Here is a 17,639-nt window from a genome sequence, read left to right as displayed (position 1 = left end):
GATAAGTTACTTCCAATGTGAACAAACTATTTTCTTATATGTTCCCATGGGAACTTTAAATTTCCCAATGGAACTTCTAAAATGTACTTTTAATCAGCTGTAGTGACAACGTTGACATGTTGGGACATATGGGATTTTTTTTTAATAATCTTTCACTTGACCAAATATATTTTTTATTATCTTGTAAAACAACAAAGTCAGATTTGCCAATTCTGGAATGGCTAATTTGTCCCGTACAGTGTTCTTTTCTTTAAATTTTTTGGCCATGCATGGTCCAGAAAATTAAACAGTCATATAATGCCATAAAATATGTGAAATTGATTTATGTACTAAACAATTGAAAAGGCAAATATATGTAGGACTCAAATCTTTATTGGGTTCCAGGTCTATGGCAAATTTCAAATCTAAGGCAAAGTTTAACGTCACAAAACGCTATACAAATCATAAATCTATGTCAGCTTTTTTGTTTCCGTCAGATCTATATGGCAGATTTTGATTTTTGCGTAATTTCCAGTGAAAATAGTGAACTATATAACGTCACAAATACTAATATAATTACGTCGGATTTTATGTTGGTTCGTATTGTTTATGCTTTGCAAATTCCGTACAGTGATAGTTTACGTTCCGGAACCATTTTCCTTTACTCCATCAATCACTACCACCGCCTTTGGTGTAGAGTAGTATGCGGATCGGAGCTGGAACTGCAGGGGAGTATGGTGTTTTTGATGTTATTGTTTCATGGTTGTTTCCGCTCCTTCTTTTCTCGTCCTCTTCTGTGTTGTTTGGGGTACCATGTCCCTTAATTATACCAGTTTTTATTGTGTCTTTGGAATGCTTTTTGCAGTTTGCTTTTCTTTCATACTTTTTTGAAAGGCAAAGCTGTTTTTTTCTTTACATTTTGTTAAGCCTAAACTGCAGAATTTTTACGCCAACTATCCAGTACTTTTGTACCAAATAATCTTTCTTGATATTTTAAAAAAGCTCTATCTTAGACTTCTAATACCCTTGAAGGCTGTTTACATCATTTTGAGCTAGTATATATACTTTGTCAGATACGTACTTACTGCCGGGTCCTCCGATCCATTTGCAGAAAATTTACCATAGATTTGGAAACTTCTAAATCTGCCATAGATTTAGAAACTACTTAACCTAGGGGCGGATCCAGCCATTTGAAAAGATAAAGGAGGGGGGGTTCCTAACTATATGTCCCCATTCAAATACATTGATCGTAATAAAAATGGGGGTTCCAACCCCCTCCCCCCTCCTTGATCCGCCACTGAAATCTGCCATTATCCTGGAACTAATTAGCCCTATAACATACTTGATGTTTTACCCCAATACAATACACCTTATCGCTATTCCCGGCTGACCCGGCCGCTTGAACTTTGGCGTCATACAACAATCACTTTTCCATTGTGGCGTCAGATATTTTGTTTTATGACGTCAAAATTTTACGGGAACCTGTGTGATATCCAGTAATGGCGGACAAATTGCGATAAGGTGTATTATGCAGAGTAACACAGCAAGATTTTTAGACAAGCTATTACTTGTATACTTGAGTTCAATGGGTGTTCCATAGAAATTCATTCGTGATTATCGTCCTTTGATTGCATGCCTGTATTATTTGATTTATACACCGATCCCGGTAAAGTGAGAAACGGAACAGAAACGAAACAGAGCGAAACGAAACGAAACATGGCGAAACGAAACGAAACACAGCGAAACGAAACGAAACACGACGAAACGAAACGAAACATGTAAATTGAGAAACGAAACACAACGAAACGAAACAAAATCTGTATTTTGAGGAACGACCTATAGAAAATCTTCCTGACATAGCCGAAGATCAATGTGGGTTTTGAGTGCCCTTTTGATTGAAATCATCTAATCGTTTGCTTAAAAATCGTCAAAAAAACAACATTTGTGGTATGTTTATCTTTTTGGACAATTATGCCTCCCTCTTTCCTTAAACTCTGGATCTGTCTCTGCTTTTTTATATAGATAAGATCTCGTTTAATCCAAAGAGAACGTGTGATTAACGGTTTATTCGAACACACATTACACACTGGAAGTAACTTCACTGATTGCCGCACTAGAAAGAACGCATTACATACCAGTTCTATTGTGCTTTCTTTTTTTTTCTATGCTTTATAGTCCCACACATTGTTATCATTAATAATATTATGATATATTAGTATGTATAAATTTTCAAATATGAGTTTGTGCCAAGAAAGGTATTTGATTCATGAATGAAATACTTACATGTACGTATCCCAAGTGAAATAACCATAGCCAAAATATGTAAATGGTATGGATACTTGCCATACATAACTTTAGGTAGTAGGATCCAAATGTTCAAGTTGGATGCATTCACCCTATATGTGGCTACACCATTGTCAAGTCCGATCTGGGACGTCAAAGGGGGGAAGGATTGACCACGTTGCGACCTGACGTCTCTTTTGAAAGTACATGTGACCTTTAAAATGTTTAAACCGAGAATCAAATCAGTTTAGAACTGAATAGTTTGATTAAAAGTGACCTGGTCACCCGAGGCAATTTTTGATTGTGACCTTGTGATCTAAAGTGGGTACTGGAGCACACTTTTCTCCTTTTATTCATACAATATTGTATGTTCGACTCGTCATGTTCTACTTTCTTTGTTAGACTTACGGTACCGAATATTGTGTTTTCAGGCGCGTAGCTACGATTACGTCAAAACGCCCTGGCGTACACTTGAATTTTGATAAAACAAATATTTCAATCGAAATAAAATAAAAAGAACTGGTGAAAAGCACTTAAGTATTGTAATTCTTTCTTCAATTGCTTGTGATTGCGAATTAAAGTGACGATTTTAATCAACCAAATGGTATCATATTATCTATCATATGATGAGTTATTTACAACTGGTGCAAATACAAAATTTCAATCTAGGTATCTATGATGAGTTTATCATATTTTGTTCATTTTCTGTCAAAGTCTGAATCTACTGAGAATTTCACTTTCTTTTTGTTTAAAATAATTCATTATCCGATGAGATTCGATCGATACGTGGTTTGCATTTTTGTCGAGCCTGCCTGTGACATTTGTGTTAAAATAGCCAGATCGACGGCGTCAACATTTAGGTTCAGTATGGTTAAAAAAAATCAAATCAATAACTTTTTTGACCTTCGTGAAATTTGACGGACATTTAACATACTTTGTCTAGCCTTCTTCGAATTTTATGAAACTTTGGCAGAAGCTTTTTTTTATGATTAATGTCTAAAACCAAAAGTTAGAAAGTAATGTTTTTCGTTTATTTTACAGTATTACACTGACAGAGGGACTTATCTTTACGCAATAAACAAACGGTCTGGGAAATAATTTGTTTGCATGATAAATTTATAAACCTTAATAGATTGTTATGATAGAAGTTAATATTTCAGATCAAGAATACATATCCAAAGAAAAGGTTTGATATTTTTAAATCCTGTAATGTTCTGCTAAATGAATTCACCTTTTGTGGTGTGAAATCCAAGACGAAAACAAGGGTTCTAGATCACTTTACGAATTTTAATATTGCACCTGAATATCTCTTCAAATCAATTCATTTCATTTTTATTTACGAAATTTGCACATACAAATGTGTTTTTGTCGATTGATTGCTCTACACCCGCTCCTTTTAAACATTTTAAAGTAACTGGTTTGGACGTTTTCTCTAAAAATCAATGACCATTAGTTTTCAAATTAACACAATAAATATAAATTAAACATAAAACAAAACTATTTGGATTTTAAAGTATGTTGCTATTGATGAGTTTTTAATGATAGGAACACATGGTATCTCATTCTCGGTAACTCGTTAGCTTCTGGGCGTATCGCCCCTTCGAACCTACCAGCAGGTGTTTTGACCTGGACGCGCTTAGGGCCCTCAGTCCTCATGACGAGGTTCGGGCGTACACGTAAAAATGATCTAGCTACGCCACTGGTTTGTTATTCGCTATTTATCTTGACAGATACTAGGTATAGTATCTACCACATTTTCAAAAGATAAGCTTCGAAGTACACATGGTACATACGGCATATCCATACAGTTGAAGTCGATGGTACCTGTTGCAATTAGATTAAAAGGTTAATATGAATTGAACTTGTAACGAGATTATGTCTTGCCTGATTTGCAACAAACTGAAAGAAGAAGAATGTCATCATGGTCATCGACTGCCAAAATAAAAAATCTTTGAATCAAAAAAAAAGGAAGAAACGAATACAAACTAGAATATGCTATTGTTATTGATCAAGCAAGTCGGTATATATATCATTTAATCTGCACGGTTCGGATGACCCTACCTAACCCGAACGAGCAGATTAAATTATATATACCGATTTGATTGGCCAATAACTATTTTAACACATGACGTCATCAATCTATGTGAACATTTTGGAAATATATGCGGACGATATTCCGCAATCCACGGCTCCTAGGAAAGTTTCTTTTAGGATAAAGAAAGGGGGAAATACGCTTTTATGTAGTTAAAATTGGGTGAATATTAAATTATTAACTTTTTTCATATTTAGGTTTTCTTCCTAAAAAATTGTTACATTATTTTGAGAATTGCGATTTAATGGTAGCTTTTTTTTTATCGTTTCTGTTAAATTTATTCACAATTTGTTTATACGGTATAGTGACGAATTAGAAATGGACATATTGTGTAGCCACCTATCTATTGTTGAAATTATACTATATGTTGCCTTATAGATGTCCTTAGTTTGTTCTTGTCGTTTGGTTGCTGTCTTATTGACGTGTAACCTACATTTCATACAGTTTTAGTTCCGTTGAGTGTACTTTTAAATCGGTGCATGAAAAATCATAACTAAACTGGTTATTGTGTATAGATTAATTGTCTTACTTTCCCTTAATAATTCTAGGAAGATGAACCAAAGAGAGATGTACACAGGCACTTGTTTCTATCAATATATAATACATATGCCTACTTGCATTTGTTCGGCTGGTTTATATTGCAAGTCGAAATTGAATTGTTGTAAAATAGCCATCCATCGTTCATAAATTGCACCCTTGAATTGTTTTTGAAATATAGGTCTCAGAGCTTGATGGTGACATTCAACAACAAATTTATATCCACGGAAATAATCAGCGCAGTCTAGTATACTAACTACCATGCCCAAAAGTTCTAGTTTTGTAGGTCCATAGGACTGTTGCCATCTACTTAACGACTTTGAACCAAATCGTATAACTCTTGGTTGTTCTTCACCGTTTACATTAGGATGCATTTGATATAACATGTAACCAATTCCACGCGAAGATGTGTCTACAGCAAGTCTAAATGTCAAATCATAATTGGGAAATGCTAATATTTTTGAGTTCAGTAACGCATATTTCAAATCATTAATTATATATATAAATGACGATTGTTGTTCAACATTCCAGACGAAAAATTGACCCTTTTTCAGTAATCTAGTTAAATAATGGTGATATTTTTGCACTGAAATTCGGAATAAATTTACGGAACTAGTTAAGCATTCCTATAAGACGCCGTAGCTCTTTTACATTTTAAGGTGGTGGGTAATCTTGAATTGCCTGTACTCGATCAGGTGGCGGACTTTGAAATAGAATGGCCTAAAAAGATACATGACGACTGGGCAAACGAACACTTCTTTGGTCCCAACTTAAGACCTGCAGAACGAAATCTATGAAAAACTTCTTGTAAGTCAGTAATATGTTACTCAAATGTCTCCGAGCATATCAAAACATCGTCAAGATAACAAAGACATGACTTAAATTTGAGTCCATGCAACACTTTGTCCATGAGTAATTGGAAAGATGCCGGTGATGACGAAAGTCCCATCGGTAAACGCAAAATTTATATGTACCAAAGCATGTATTAAATGCTGTGTAGCGTGTAGAATCGGGGTCAATGCCCAACTGGAAAAATCTAGAGGACAAATCAATTGACGATATATAGTTTGGAACAAATTGTGAAAATGACTCTGTAAGTTCTTGTAGATTAGGAATAAAATATTTAAACTGTTCGGTACATGAATTTAAATATCTTAAATCGCAACAAAATCTATATTGTGATAAGGCTGCATCCTTTTCGTTTTGAAAAGTATCATTTTGTCTTTTTTGTTTAGTCACCAAGACTATTGGACTTGTGATAGGCACATTTTCTTCCTCGCTAATCGGTGCTATGATTCCTTGTTTAAGGAGTTCATCTAAGTGGTGCCGCAATTACTTCTCTTTTATGTGGCGGGAGTCGATAAGGTTGTTGGTGTTTTGGTTCAACATCAGGTTTAAGATTTATTTTATGTTGTACATAAGTTGAGAACCCTAGATTAGGATTTTCTTTTGTTACGAAAATGTCTTTGTTTTCATATAAACAGTCAGTTAATTGCGTTGTTTGTTCCGGATTTAATGGTTAAGGAATACTAAAATTTGACAAAAACACAGTTTTGGTTTCATCGGTAAATTCATTGTTTTTACCAGTTGAAATAATCTGATTATTGGATCTAATCTGTACATTTTGAACTACAGGGGACATTTAATGTCTTCAGTTATAACACTAAAGTCAGCATTCAATATCTGAAAATTCGCCAATATTGACCCTTTAGAGACTGAAGTTGTTGTATTTGTAGGGTTCATTAACTTCAAAGGAATAGTTTTATCAATTGACACAGTGACTATCGCTTTTGCAAGAAGCAGTCCTTTTCCTAATGAAAACGCATTGTTTGTACATATACCTTGAAGACCAACAGATAAATATTTCGGCACATTTGCCCGAACAAAAATTTCAGAATTTGGCTGAATACTTAGCCTTTTATTACATTTCACATGATGATATTTACTGTTTGTGTTAAATTCACTGAACTTCAATGTAATATTATTAGATTTCAAGTATTCCATACCTAAAATTAACGGATGTGATCTCGTGCTAAGAATGTACACTTTGACCTCATGTAAACCTTGATTCGTTTTAATTGTTACGGAAGAAGTTCCTTCCAGAACTATTAATTGTCCATTTGCTAATTTAATGGGTTCAGTGAAACTACTGATATCGTATTTAACATGCCTTGGTAAAGATTTATATAGTGGAGCGGACATAATGTTAATTGAACTTCTAGTGTCAATCAAAGCTGCGATATCAACATTATCACAACAAACATTCATATATATAAAATTATCAAAAGTAGATAGGTTATCTGGTTTGGAATCGGTATAGTTGACTTGTTTAGACCTCGAATTTATGCACCCGAACGATCTGGCCTTGTATTGGTCGGGTATTGGTAGTTTTCCTGATTAGGTTTAAAGGATTTGCATCGAAAAGCAGTGTGACCCGTTTGGTGACAAATTTGGCATTTATTACTTGTTGTTTGTCCAAATCCATTCCAATTGCATTCTCGTTTCCTATGTCCTGGAAAATTACAGTTGAAACAATTTGAATTGGTGTTTGGGTATTGATACTGTTGTCTCCTTTGAACATTATTTTGTGGCGACTCGTATTGGCTATTTGATGATGCCTGTGGGGCTTTCGAAATTAAAAGCTCTGAAACATTTTTACTGAGCTAAGCAACTTCATTCGTAAGATTAGCGAATTCAGAGGAATTTTTAACTTCAGAATCATGTTGTGTAGGTTGCGAGTTAGAGTTATTGACATCGTCGTGTTTTGATGTTGAAATCTGATTTATAGCAGAAGTGAGGCTTGAAATCTGAGATTTGAGATTAGAAATTTCGCTTTTTTCAGTGGGAGAGCTAGAAACTGCATTTTCAAATATCATCTCACGGTATCCACATGTTTCGGCCATTTTAGCAGACGTTTAAGCGGCGGACAAATCGGACGGCTGACCAGCCCGTACGAAAAATGCCATTTTCTCTGGTAGGCCCTCTATGAATCTAGCTAAAACCTCATGATCAGGTTTGTGTAAAAGGTATCCCTTTTCAAGGATTTGACTATGGAAATCTTCAAGCTGTTGTGATTTTCCTAATTTAAGGGTGTTAAAAATTTGACCCTCCATCATGGCCATAGCGCTGTGATTTTTAAAATTTGTGAATTTTTCTTCAAACAAAACTTCGATGGCGTTCCAGGATTCTTTTGATCTTTCACTCAGGGTATTTAACCAGGTTAATGCTGGACCTTTTAAATGAAGATGAAACGCGGCTACTTTTTTCCCGTCAAAATCACGAAGATCGTGCAAAAGGGCATATATGACTTAAATTCCGATAAAAATTTCTTTGCGTTATCCTGGGAATAACCCGAAAATGTTGAGCAGTTGGCAAGTTTTTCCAGTTTGGCAAACGAGTTTGAGCTTTTTGGAAGCGATGAATCTAAATTGTAGAATGCAATTTTAGCGTGGAACTTTTCCTTGGTGTTGGTAGGGAGAGAAAAATGTCATGTTCTTTAAATTCGTTAAATTCTAGAAAATCTGGAGTTAAAATAGTATTATCAAAATCATCTTCATTTTGATACAAAAACGTAGATTCAGCGGTGTTATTAATTTCAACGGAAGAAAAATCAATCCCTTGACTACTCATGTCAATTACAGTTCAAATTGTAGCGTACCAATGTACACATACAGAAAAGGTTATTCATCCCTTGCATTTTGAGCGCAGATTCCCACACATATATACCTAACTCTGAACTGGAATATTATTGTAGCTCGACAATTTGCACATACAATTATTAAGTATAGTAATAAACGTACTTACAGATAACTTGAGTTGAATCTTTTAAATAAATCCCTTTCCAGACAGAATTCTCTGGTATTATAACTAAATACAGTACATATTAAATACGCAAAAAAGTTTTAACAACCAAAATCTTGATAGCTCTGGACGCGGGTGAATACCATCATAATATCCAGTAAAAGTGTAACTAGAAAACGTATGTTTTCGTTTTCCTTGTTTCCGTGTTTGCACTAAATCATTTGACAAACTTGGAGAATGTACATGTAAAATACGATTGATGTCACGAATATAAGTATTCAACTGCTCAATTTGAGTATGTAGACACACACATCATCTTCACGAAATTGTTCAGGATTTGAATGATTATGAAAAACGTTCCACCAATAAATAGAACATACCGGAACTTCAATATAAATTAGTTTGACCTTTTCGAAATTACGAACGAAAAAGTAAATTTCTTTGTAGATCGAATAAATATTATTTACACTGTCATTTCCACTACTTTTCAAAGAAATACGTACTGCCATTTCTTTCCTTCTTTGTTAGATCGTTTATCCCTAACCACACAAACAATGTAATGTTATTATACTGTTTTACAAGTTCTGCTAAATCTTGCTTTAAAAAATTAAAATGTTCCTTTGTAGTAGCTCCAGATTTATAACACCATTTAATTGAATTTCGGAAATTAAGTTGCTCTTGTAAACATCGACCTTACAGTGGCGGATCCAGAGGGGGGCGTAGAGGGCGTACGCCCCCCCTTTGCTTGCACTTTTTTTTTTTTTTTTTTTGGTAAAATGATTAATCAGACTAGACTTCGCGAACTTTGCCATTTCCCGTGTATTCAATTTTTATGCGACAATTCTTTACTTATAAAGATAGTTTTCGCTCGTATTTACTGTAATATATTATTGATTATGTCAAAGTCATGTGATTCGCTACGGTGGAGTTGACCAGTACGTCGAAAAAACGTCACTCAGTCATTTTGAAATTCAAATTACAGTAACACATTGCTTAGGCTGAGGATGACAAGCATGACGCCTTCAAAGCGACAAAGTATTGAGCAAGAACGTATTGACTTCTATTTCACAATTCCAACCATCAGAAAGTAATACTCTATTACACTCTCATGAAAAAAAAGTTCCACAGCAATATTATTTACCTACGAAAACATGTTTAACCCCACACGCGCCAGCCCATTAATAACATTGCTGAAAAGTGATCCCCAGTCAGTAAGCTCTAAATATAGATTTAAAGTCTAAGGTACGGACCATTTGATTTGAGGGGGCAGTCTGAGATATTTCAGAGAAAAAAATCTGACCCTGATTTTTGCTTTAAACAATAATTCTGGCCGTATCTGGATTTAAAACAATAATCTTGTCCACTTTTCTGCTATTAGAAAAAAATATTTTCAACAAAATTATTTAGCATTAAATGAACATGATGAATAAAAAACGGGCGTAATTTTTTTTGGGGGGGGGGGGGGGGGTTGCATGTGAATCCCATATCTGACCGGAATGTCTGTTTCGCCGAACTGATATACTGAATACTTTTTTCAAGGCCCGACTGCAACCTGCTGCTGGGTGTGGCCTATATGTCTTCATGTGTCGACAGTCATTCACAACTTCATTGTCATTTCCGACTCATTAGTAGCCTTTGGTTGATTTGGAACCCCCTCACTTCCCTTGTTGGTTTAAACATTCAGAGTCAACCAAACATTTGGATAAAAATTGCTTGTTTGTCTTTCTTCGTGTCGGTCGTATTGTAAATTTCATTGAATAGCCGTATATCTTGTTTACAACAAGAAATCTGTGAGGTTATGCTAACTAACCATGCATACAACAAACGAAATTGTCTATGTCCAATTTTTACTGACAAATCCCACATCAAATAAATTAATTAGTACATAGCTTTGGATCCATCCAATCATTTTATAATAGACAATTAATGGAGAGAATACGGCACCAAAAATGTCCAACCCCTACACTTTAACTATAAAATGCATTTTACACTTATTTTATGTTTTTTAGTCAAAAAAAGGCCCAAAAAAAATTTCGCCTCGCTCCGCTCGGCAAACTTCATGACTACGCCCCCCTTTCCAAAATCCTGGATCCGCCCCTGATGTTCCCTTAACGGATTAGTTTTTAAAATGTTAACATATTCACAATTTATTCAAAATTTAAAATGTTGTAAAGAAATCAACCACCATAACGTTGCACATGCACAAAAAGCAATGTCTAGCTTAATAAAATCTATGAACTATTTTGGTTGTTGAATTTACTGGATAGAGTTTATGTTTTAAAAGTCATGCAAAATAAGCCTAGTAGAGCAAGCCTAAAAAACTTTGTAAAAATGGCGTTCCATAGGTATTTAATCGTGATTATCGCCCTTTTATTGTGGTTTTATTTTCACTTCCGGCTTATGTATGGGTACTGTTGAATGAAAACGTTGAATCTATTTTTTTTTGATTGACCAATACAAAGATATTTGGTAGGTAGACGACGATATTTTGTATTTTATATTTAAAAAGTATGTCGATTTAACAAAATGAATCTCAAAAACAATAAACCTGAGCAATGGACTTTCAGTATAAATTTTTACATCTGAACAATGACAAAAAATATCGATTCCGCGTTAAGGTTCATCTACATCATGTACATGTATACACTTTAACAAAAATGGTTGTGTTTACACCATGAAATTTTCTCTGAGTACAGACAAAACTGTGTAGTTTTAAAAGTTTTAATACCTGGCAGCACCTAGATAAATTAATGTTACATCCAATTTATGTTCTAAAAAGTTAAAACACTTTAGTTTATGCCAAATTATGGATTTTGATGAATATTTTCTTTCCTTGCCACAGAAGATGGTGAAATAATCAAACACCTGAGTTTTCTTTGATACAGTCCACTCATTTACACTTTTTAAATCACCTTTGTAGAGAGTAGATTTCTATTGTCCCGCTTGTCCATTTCAATCAATATGATACAATACAACCATTACCTGAGGGGGACCATCTCAAAGATTTCACATGACTTTGTTTATTTTTACATCACCTGTGGCAAGGAAAGAAAATGTTTAGCAAAATCCACAAAAGTTTTTTTCTTTTTTCAACACAAAATGAATACAACTTGTATATATCTAGGTGCTGCCAGGATTTAAAACTATTAGAATTACAGAGTTTTGTCTGCATTCAGAGAAAATTTCATGGTGTAAAAGCAGCCATTTTTGTAGAAGTGTATAGATGAACCTTAAGGTTCATGACGAATCATGTGGAAACCTATGTTTAGCTACATGTATATGGCTAAAATAGCTGCATTTTCACAAATCCGGGTCCGTTCGCCCAAAAACATGTTCGCGCCCAAAGTCCATTCACACCCTACACATTCGCACCCTTTTTATATTGGTTTTGTGTTTAATAACTTTGTAATCAAGTTTTTGCAAGTGTATTCTTCTAAATATTTTATAGTTACGATACTGTTGTCAGGTCATTAAAGATTGCATATTTTGGCGTTAATATTGATTCACTTATAGGGTCTTTGCATCGGAACTAAACACATTTATTTAAAAACAAGTTGTTGGCATGACATGGGTTATGTTCTTCTCATATATGTTATGATGGTATGATACTAAACCCCTAAAGGGAAGGATTGTGCCTGATATTCATATGATGAAGACATAATATTTCAATCAGTTTAATTGAAGTCTGGAGCTGGCATGTCAGTTAACTGCTAGTAGTCTGTTGTTATTTATGTATCATTGTCATTTTGTTTATTTTCTTTGGTTACATCTTCTGACATCAGACTCCGACTTCTCTTGAACTGAATTTTAATGTGCGTATTGTTATGCGTTTACTTTTCTACATTGGCTAGAGGTATAGGGGGAGGGTTGAGATCTCATAAACATGTTTAACCCCGCCGCATTTTTGCGCCTGTCCCAAGTCAGGAGCCTCTAGCCTTTGTTAGTCTTGTATTTTTTTTAATTTTAGTTTCTTGTGTACAATTTGGAGTTTAGTATGGCGTTCATTATCACTGAACTAGTATATATATTTGTTTAGGGGCCAGCTGAAGGACGCCTCCGGGTGCGGGAATTTCTCGCTGCATTGAAGACCTGTTGGTGACCTTCTGCTGTTGTCTGTTCTATGGTCGGGTTGTTGTCTCTTTGACACATTCCCCATTTCCATTCTCAATTTTATTGTTGTCATTGTCTCAAAACAAAGTGAGACAACGTTTTTTTTTTGTGTTGAATAAATCTTAATCATGTTCATGATGTTTTGGATATTGTATTGTATTGCTATAAAAAAAAAATAAAGTGAAATTTTGACAATGTTTTTTATGCCCCCGCCGTAGTGGTGGGGGCATTAAGTTTTACCCTTGTCCGTACGTCCCAAAATTGGTTTCCGTTCTCTAACTTGAGTTTGCCTCAATCAAATGTTATGAAACTTATAAACAATGCTTATTACCACAAAACACAGATCAAGTTTGAATTTTGGTAGCGTCACTTTAACGATTCTAGAGTTATGCCCCTTTATAAATGGAAAAATTGCAAAATTTTTAGTTTCTGTTCTCTAACTTAAGTTTGCCTCAACCAAATGTTATGAAACTTATACACAATGCTTATTACCACAAAACACAGATCAAGTTTGAAATTTGGTGGCGTCACTGTAACTGTTCTAGACTTATGCCCCTTTATGAATGGAAAAATTGCAAAAATTTTATTTTATTCTAAATATCAAGTAATTTTTATACGCCCGTTTACGGGACGTATGTCGTATTATGGTACATGTATACCGTTGTCCTTCTGTCTGTCCGACCGTCTGTCCGTCGTCAACATGTTGGACATTAACTCAAAAATGCTTTTACCAATTTGCATAAAACTTTGGTGAATTGTTTATATCTATTGACGTGAGCTCCCTTTCATTTTTTATAAAATTTAGATTTTACGTTTCCGAGTTATGGGGTTTTATTCATTAAAAAAAGGGGGATTTTCCAGTTTTCAGACAATAAGTCAAGAATGCTTTCACCAACTTGCAAGAAATTGTGGTGAATTGTTTATATCTATTGACATAAGCTCCCTTTCCATTTTAATAAATTTTAAATTTAACGTTTCTGAGTTACAGGGTTTATTCATAAAAAAGGGGGGATTTTCCAGTTTTCGGACAAAAACTCCATATTCTTTCAGCAATTCGTATGAAACTTTGGTGAATTGTTTGTATGTATTGATGTAAGCTCCCTTTAGAATTTTATAAATTTTACATTTTACATTTCTGAGTTATTGGGTTTTATTCATTAAAAAAATGGGTGATTTTCCAGTTTTCGGACAATAACTCAAAAATGCTGTCACCAATTCTCATGAAACTTTGGTGAATTGTTTATATCTATTGATGTAAGCTCCCTTTTTATTTCCATAAATTTCTAATATGACATTGAGAATTAATTGAACTTTATTTGTTTATAGTCTGACAACAGATTTACTAAGTATTGGGGACTATTGCACAACAGCAAGAAATCTTTAATTGAATATAAATTCAATTCATATAACCAATTTCAAGTTCTTTGACTACATTTATTCAGAAACCTATAATATGTCAAATATTTAATTACAATCCAAATTCAGACCTGAATCAAGCTTGAATATTGTGTCCATTTTTGCCCCAACTGTTCAGGGTTGGACCTCTGTGGGCGTATCCGGCTGCGCTCAGCAAAGCATTTTTTTTTTATTTTGGAGTTATCTTCCTTTGTCCATGATTATAGTTGAATCAACTACAATCAATGCTTTATACAATGCAATGTTTAATTTTGACTTCCACTGATAAAACACAGATCAAGTTGAATTTGGGTAGTGTCACTTTAACCATTATTGAGTTATGCCCCTTTATAAATCGAAAGATTGCAAAATTTTTAGTTTCCATTCTGTAACTTAAGTTTGCCCAAAACCAAACATTATGAAACCTATACACAATATTCATTACCACAAAACTAAGATCAAGTACAATTTTTTTATTTCCGTTTTCTAACTTTAGTTTGCCTCAACCAAATGTTATGAAACTTATACACAATGCTTATTACTACATAATACAGATTAAGTACGAAATTTGGTGGCGACACTTTTACCATTCTTGAGTTATGTCCCTTCATAAACATAAAAATTGCTGAATTTTTTAGTTTGTCTCAACCAAATGTTATAAAACTTATACACAACCGTTCTAGAGTTATGCGTGTTTACAAATAGAAAAATTGCTGAATTTTTAGTTTCTGTTCTCTACTTAAGTTAGCCTCAACCAAATGTTAAGAGACTTACACACAAGGCTTCTTACCACAAAACTCAGATCAAGTTCAAATTTGGATAGCGTCACTTTTATCGTTCTTCAGTTATGTTCCTTTATAACTATATGATATGCAAGCGGGGGCATCATCTGTGTTCACATGTGGACACTATCCACATTTATTTCTCAATCGATTTATGAATTTCGAACAGCTGTATACGACTGTTGTCTTTATTTGAGAACTTCCCCACAGGTAATAATTGAAGTGAGCTGTATTGATTGACATGGACAATAGATACATGTACATGACAATAATTGGTGATTTAAACTGTGTACCTCAGTGGACCATATCAAGTGAAACTCGACTGTTTGTTAATTTTATCATCTTTTGCATGGACAAAAAAAAGTGCACTGCAAAATCCAGTTCAGTTTTGAATTTTCTAAATCATACAATGCATTTGAATTTTATTTATCTAGGGCATGCTATGCCTTAAAACCTTTCCAGATGCACAGGTTTGTGACAATGTCTGTACTCGGAGATGAAGATACAGCAACTCTGAGTCTGAGACAAGTGTACATGAAGACACATTAGACAAATATTAATAATAATGGAAAAAGCCTTTCTCAATAATTTCTCCTCAAAATCTATTAAATCACCCATCTGACTAGATTGGTCAAAATGTTAATGTAACATAAAGCCCTTTTTTTTCAAATACTTATATCCACTATTAAAAATTCAAAATGTAAGATAAAATACTTTTAAATTATTTATATGTACACCGCTAATTAATAAGTTATTATTCAGATTAGACATGTTAGAACACAGATATGTTTATATAACAATAATCAGCCTTATCATTTCTATAAGTGTTAATGACATTGATCACCCTGTAGGGTGTTTATTTAGCAATATGATTTCATAGCAATTGAAATTTACGATTCACTTACATGACTTAAACACTGCAATAAAATGCTTTTTATAAAGATTGGATTATTGAAACAATGCTTGGAAATTAACAAAGTATCCTAAAAAGTGCAAATCTTCTATTCTGCCTACATAGAATTAGTGGAGAAGGGAATAAAATTTCTAATCTTCAAGAAATGACTCTCAATTCAATGGTTATCTGTATAAAATGTATACATTTAGGCCAAAATAAAAAACATGTTTGTTTCCCCTCGGCCCGACCGGGTCAAAAATAAGCCCCGGGTCAAAAAATTATTTGCCCCAAAAAAAAATCGGATTTTTTTTTATTCCCGAAAATTATTAGTTTCCATTTCGACATTGGTTCTGATATTACATGTATTACCAGAAGACTTCTCGGAAATCTCTGGAGTTATCTATCAATTAAGCGGTATGTATCGAGGGTAAACTGTCTGCTTGAAAGATGGGCGACAAGATCGCATTGTCGTCTTCTGTACGAATTAAATACAAGGACGTGTCAAAAGTGTTACCCACCGGCAAGAACAAAAGAGAAATCTGACTTTTGTCAGATATAATCATGTAACATGTGCTTCACCACATGTCATGGACGCTATTTAATTTTGATTATAAATAACTATGATATCATTCCTCGCATGGTCCTATATTTCGGTTTTGTGGTACTATAATTTTCGGTAAGAAATCATTAATTCGGTAAAATAGTGACTTGTTAAATTGTATTTGTATGGTATAAAAATTACAGGAGATATTCAACATTTGTTCAACCAGCACGTTGATAGTTACAACAGGTGATTGATTTACCTGATGAGGGTTACCTGTTGCAGATTGGATTTAATCAATCAATTAGAACTTGTAACTTGTTTCTTTTGTGATTTAATTAATATTGTTGATAAACAACTTAGAAATAATAGGTCTCATGGTAAACGCAAAAACCGTAATCAACGTATTAAACATCGTATAAGTTATACACTTGCTGATCTGTTATCTATAATAAAAAATAATGGCAGACATCAAGTATTATGCAAACTGTGTCCATGGTGTCAGATACCAATAAGTAAATTATATGCTATTTTTCTGGAATGTGATAGAATTTCTTTTTTTAGTTCGTTTTATGAATACACCCGTGTTTCCTAGTATCGATAAACCTGAAAATCATAAATTATATTTTTTTAAATTAAAATACATAAATAGAGGTATTGATTTTATTAACTTATCTAGCATATTCCACGACTCTACCATCTATAGCCAAATACCTCCATATTTTGATAATATAGAACCACCCGTTATTTCGTATTCTTATAAAAAACCCAGCAGAAGTTTGAATTTTAATTATACGTCAGTTACATCAGATGTCAATATAGAAAATAATGTTCCTTCCACTTGAGACTGTGAAACATCTAGTTTTAGATATGTTCCCTATGGTCATGTCATTACAGGAGACCTCAACATCGTTGAAGACCGTGAGGTAAAAACTTTTCTTAAGAAAGGACCGAAATATCGTCCTCCATCTAAAAAAGATTGGAAACAGTGTCATCAGGTCATTAAAGATGCTCTGACTGCCTACTGTAAAAATTGGTGTAAACGTCAAAAATCTGATAAAAAATCCCTAGACAGTTATTTGAATAAAATTATGAATACTGTTAATATTCGTATATCTCATTTTGAAAACAATTCTGAAATTAATAATAGGGTCCATTATATTCCCATTTCTAGAATAAAAAACTTCAAGTAATCGCAAAGCGGTTTGTGTTAGTACCAGCAGA

At 33.8% G+C, this 17,639-nt stretch overlaps 1 protein-coding gene and 1 pseudogene across 2 annotated transcripts in view; one reads left to right on the top strand and one right to left on the bottom strand.

Annotated features, from left to right (window-relative positions):
- Positions 1–17,639, top strand: part of LOC127721266 (zinc finger protein 37-like) — an 88,627-nt gene that overhangs the window by 59,886 nt on the left and 11,102 nt on the right. The window contains exon 1 of one of the 2 annotated variants that reach the window (XM_052227943.1): positions 11,093–11,161. The exons of the other annotated variant lie outside the window; for it this stretch is intronic. The gene's annotated coding sequence lies outside the window, so the exon portion shown is untranslated. Of the gene's footprint in view, positions 1–11,092; positions 11,162–17,639 lie in introns of those variants that run through there. 2 annotated transcript variants of the gene reach the window in all.
- Positions 5,304–7,159, bottom strand: LOC127722257 (uncharacterized; annotated as a pseudogene).

This window comes from Mytilus californianus, unplaced genomic scaffold, assembly GCF_021869535.1.
Source record: "Mytilus californianus isolate M0D057914Y unplaced genomic scaffold, xbMytCali1.0.p SCAF_12, whole genome shotgun sequence".
In the NCBI taxonomy this organism is placed as follows: Eukaryota; Metazoa; Mollusca; class Bivalvia; order Mytilida; family Mytilidae; genus Mytilus; species Mytilus californianus.
This window is presented reverse-complemented; position numbering and strand designations above follow the sequence as displayed.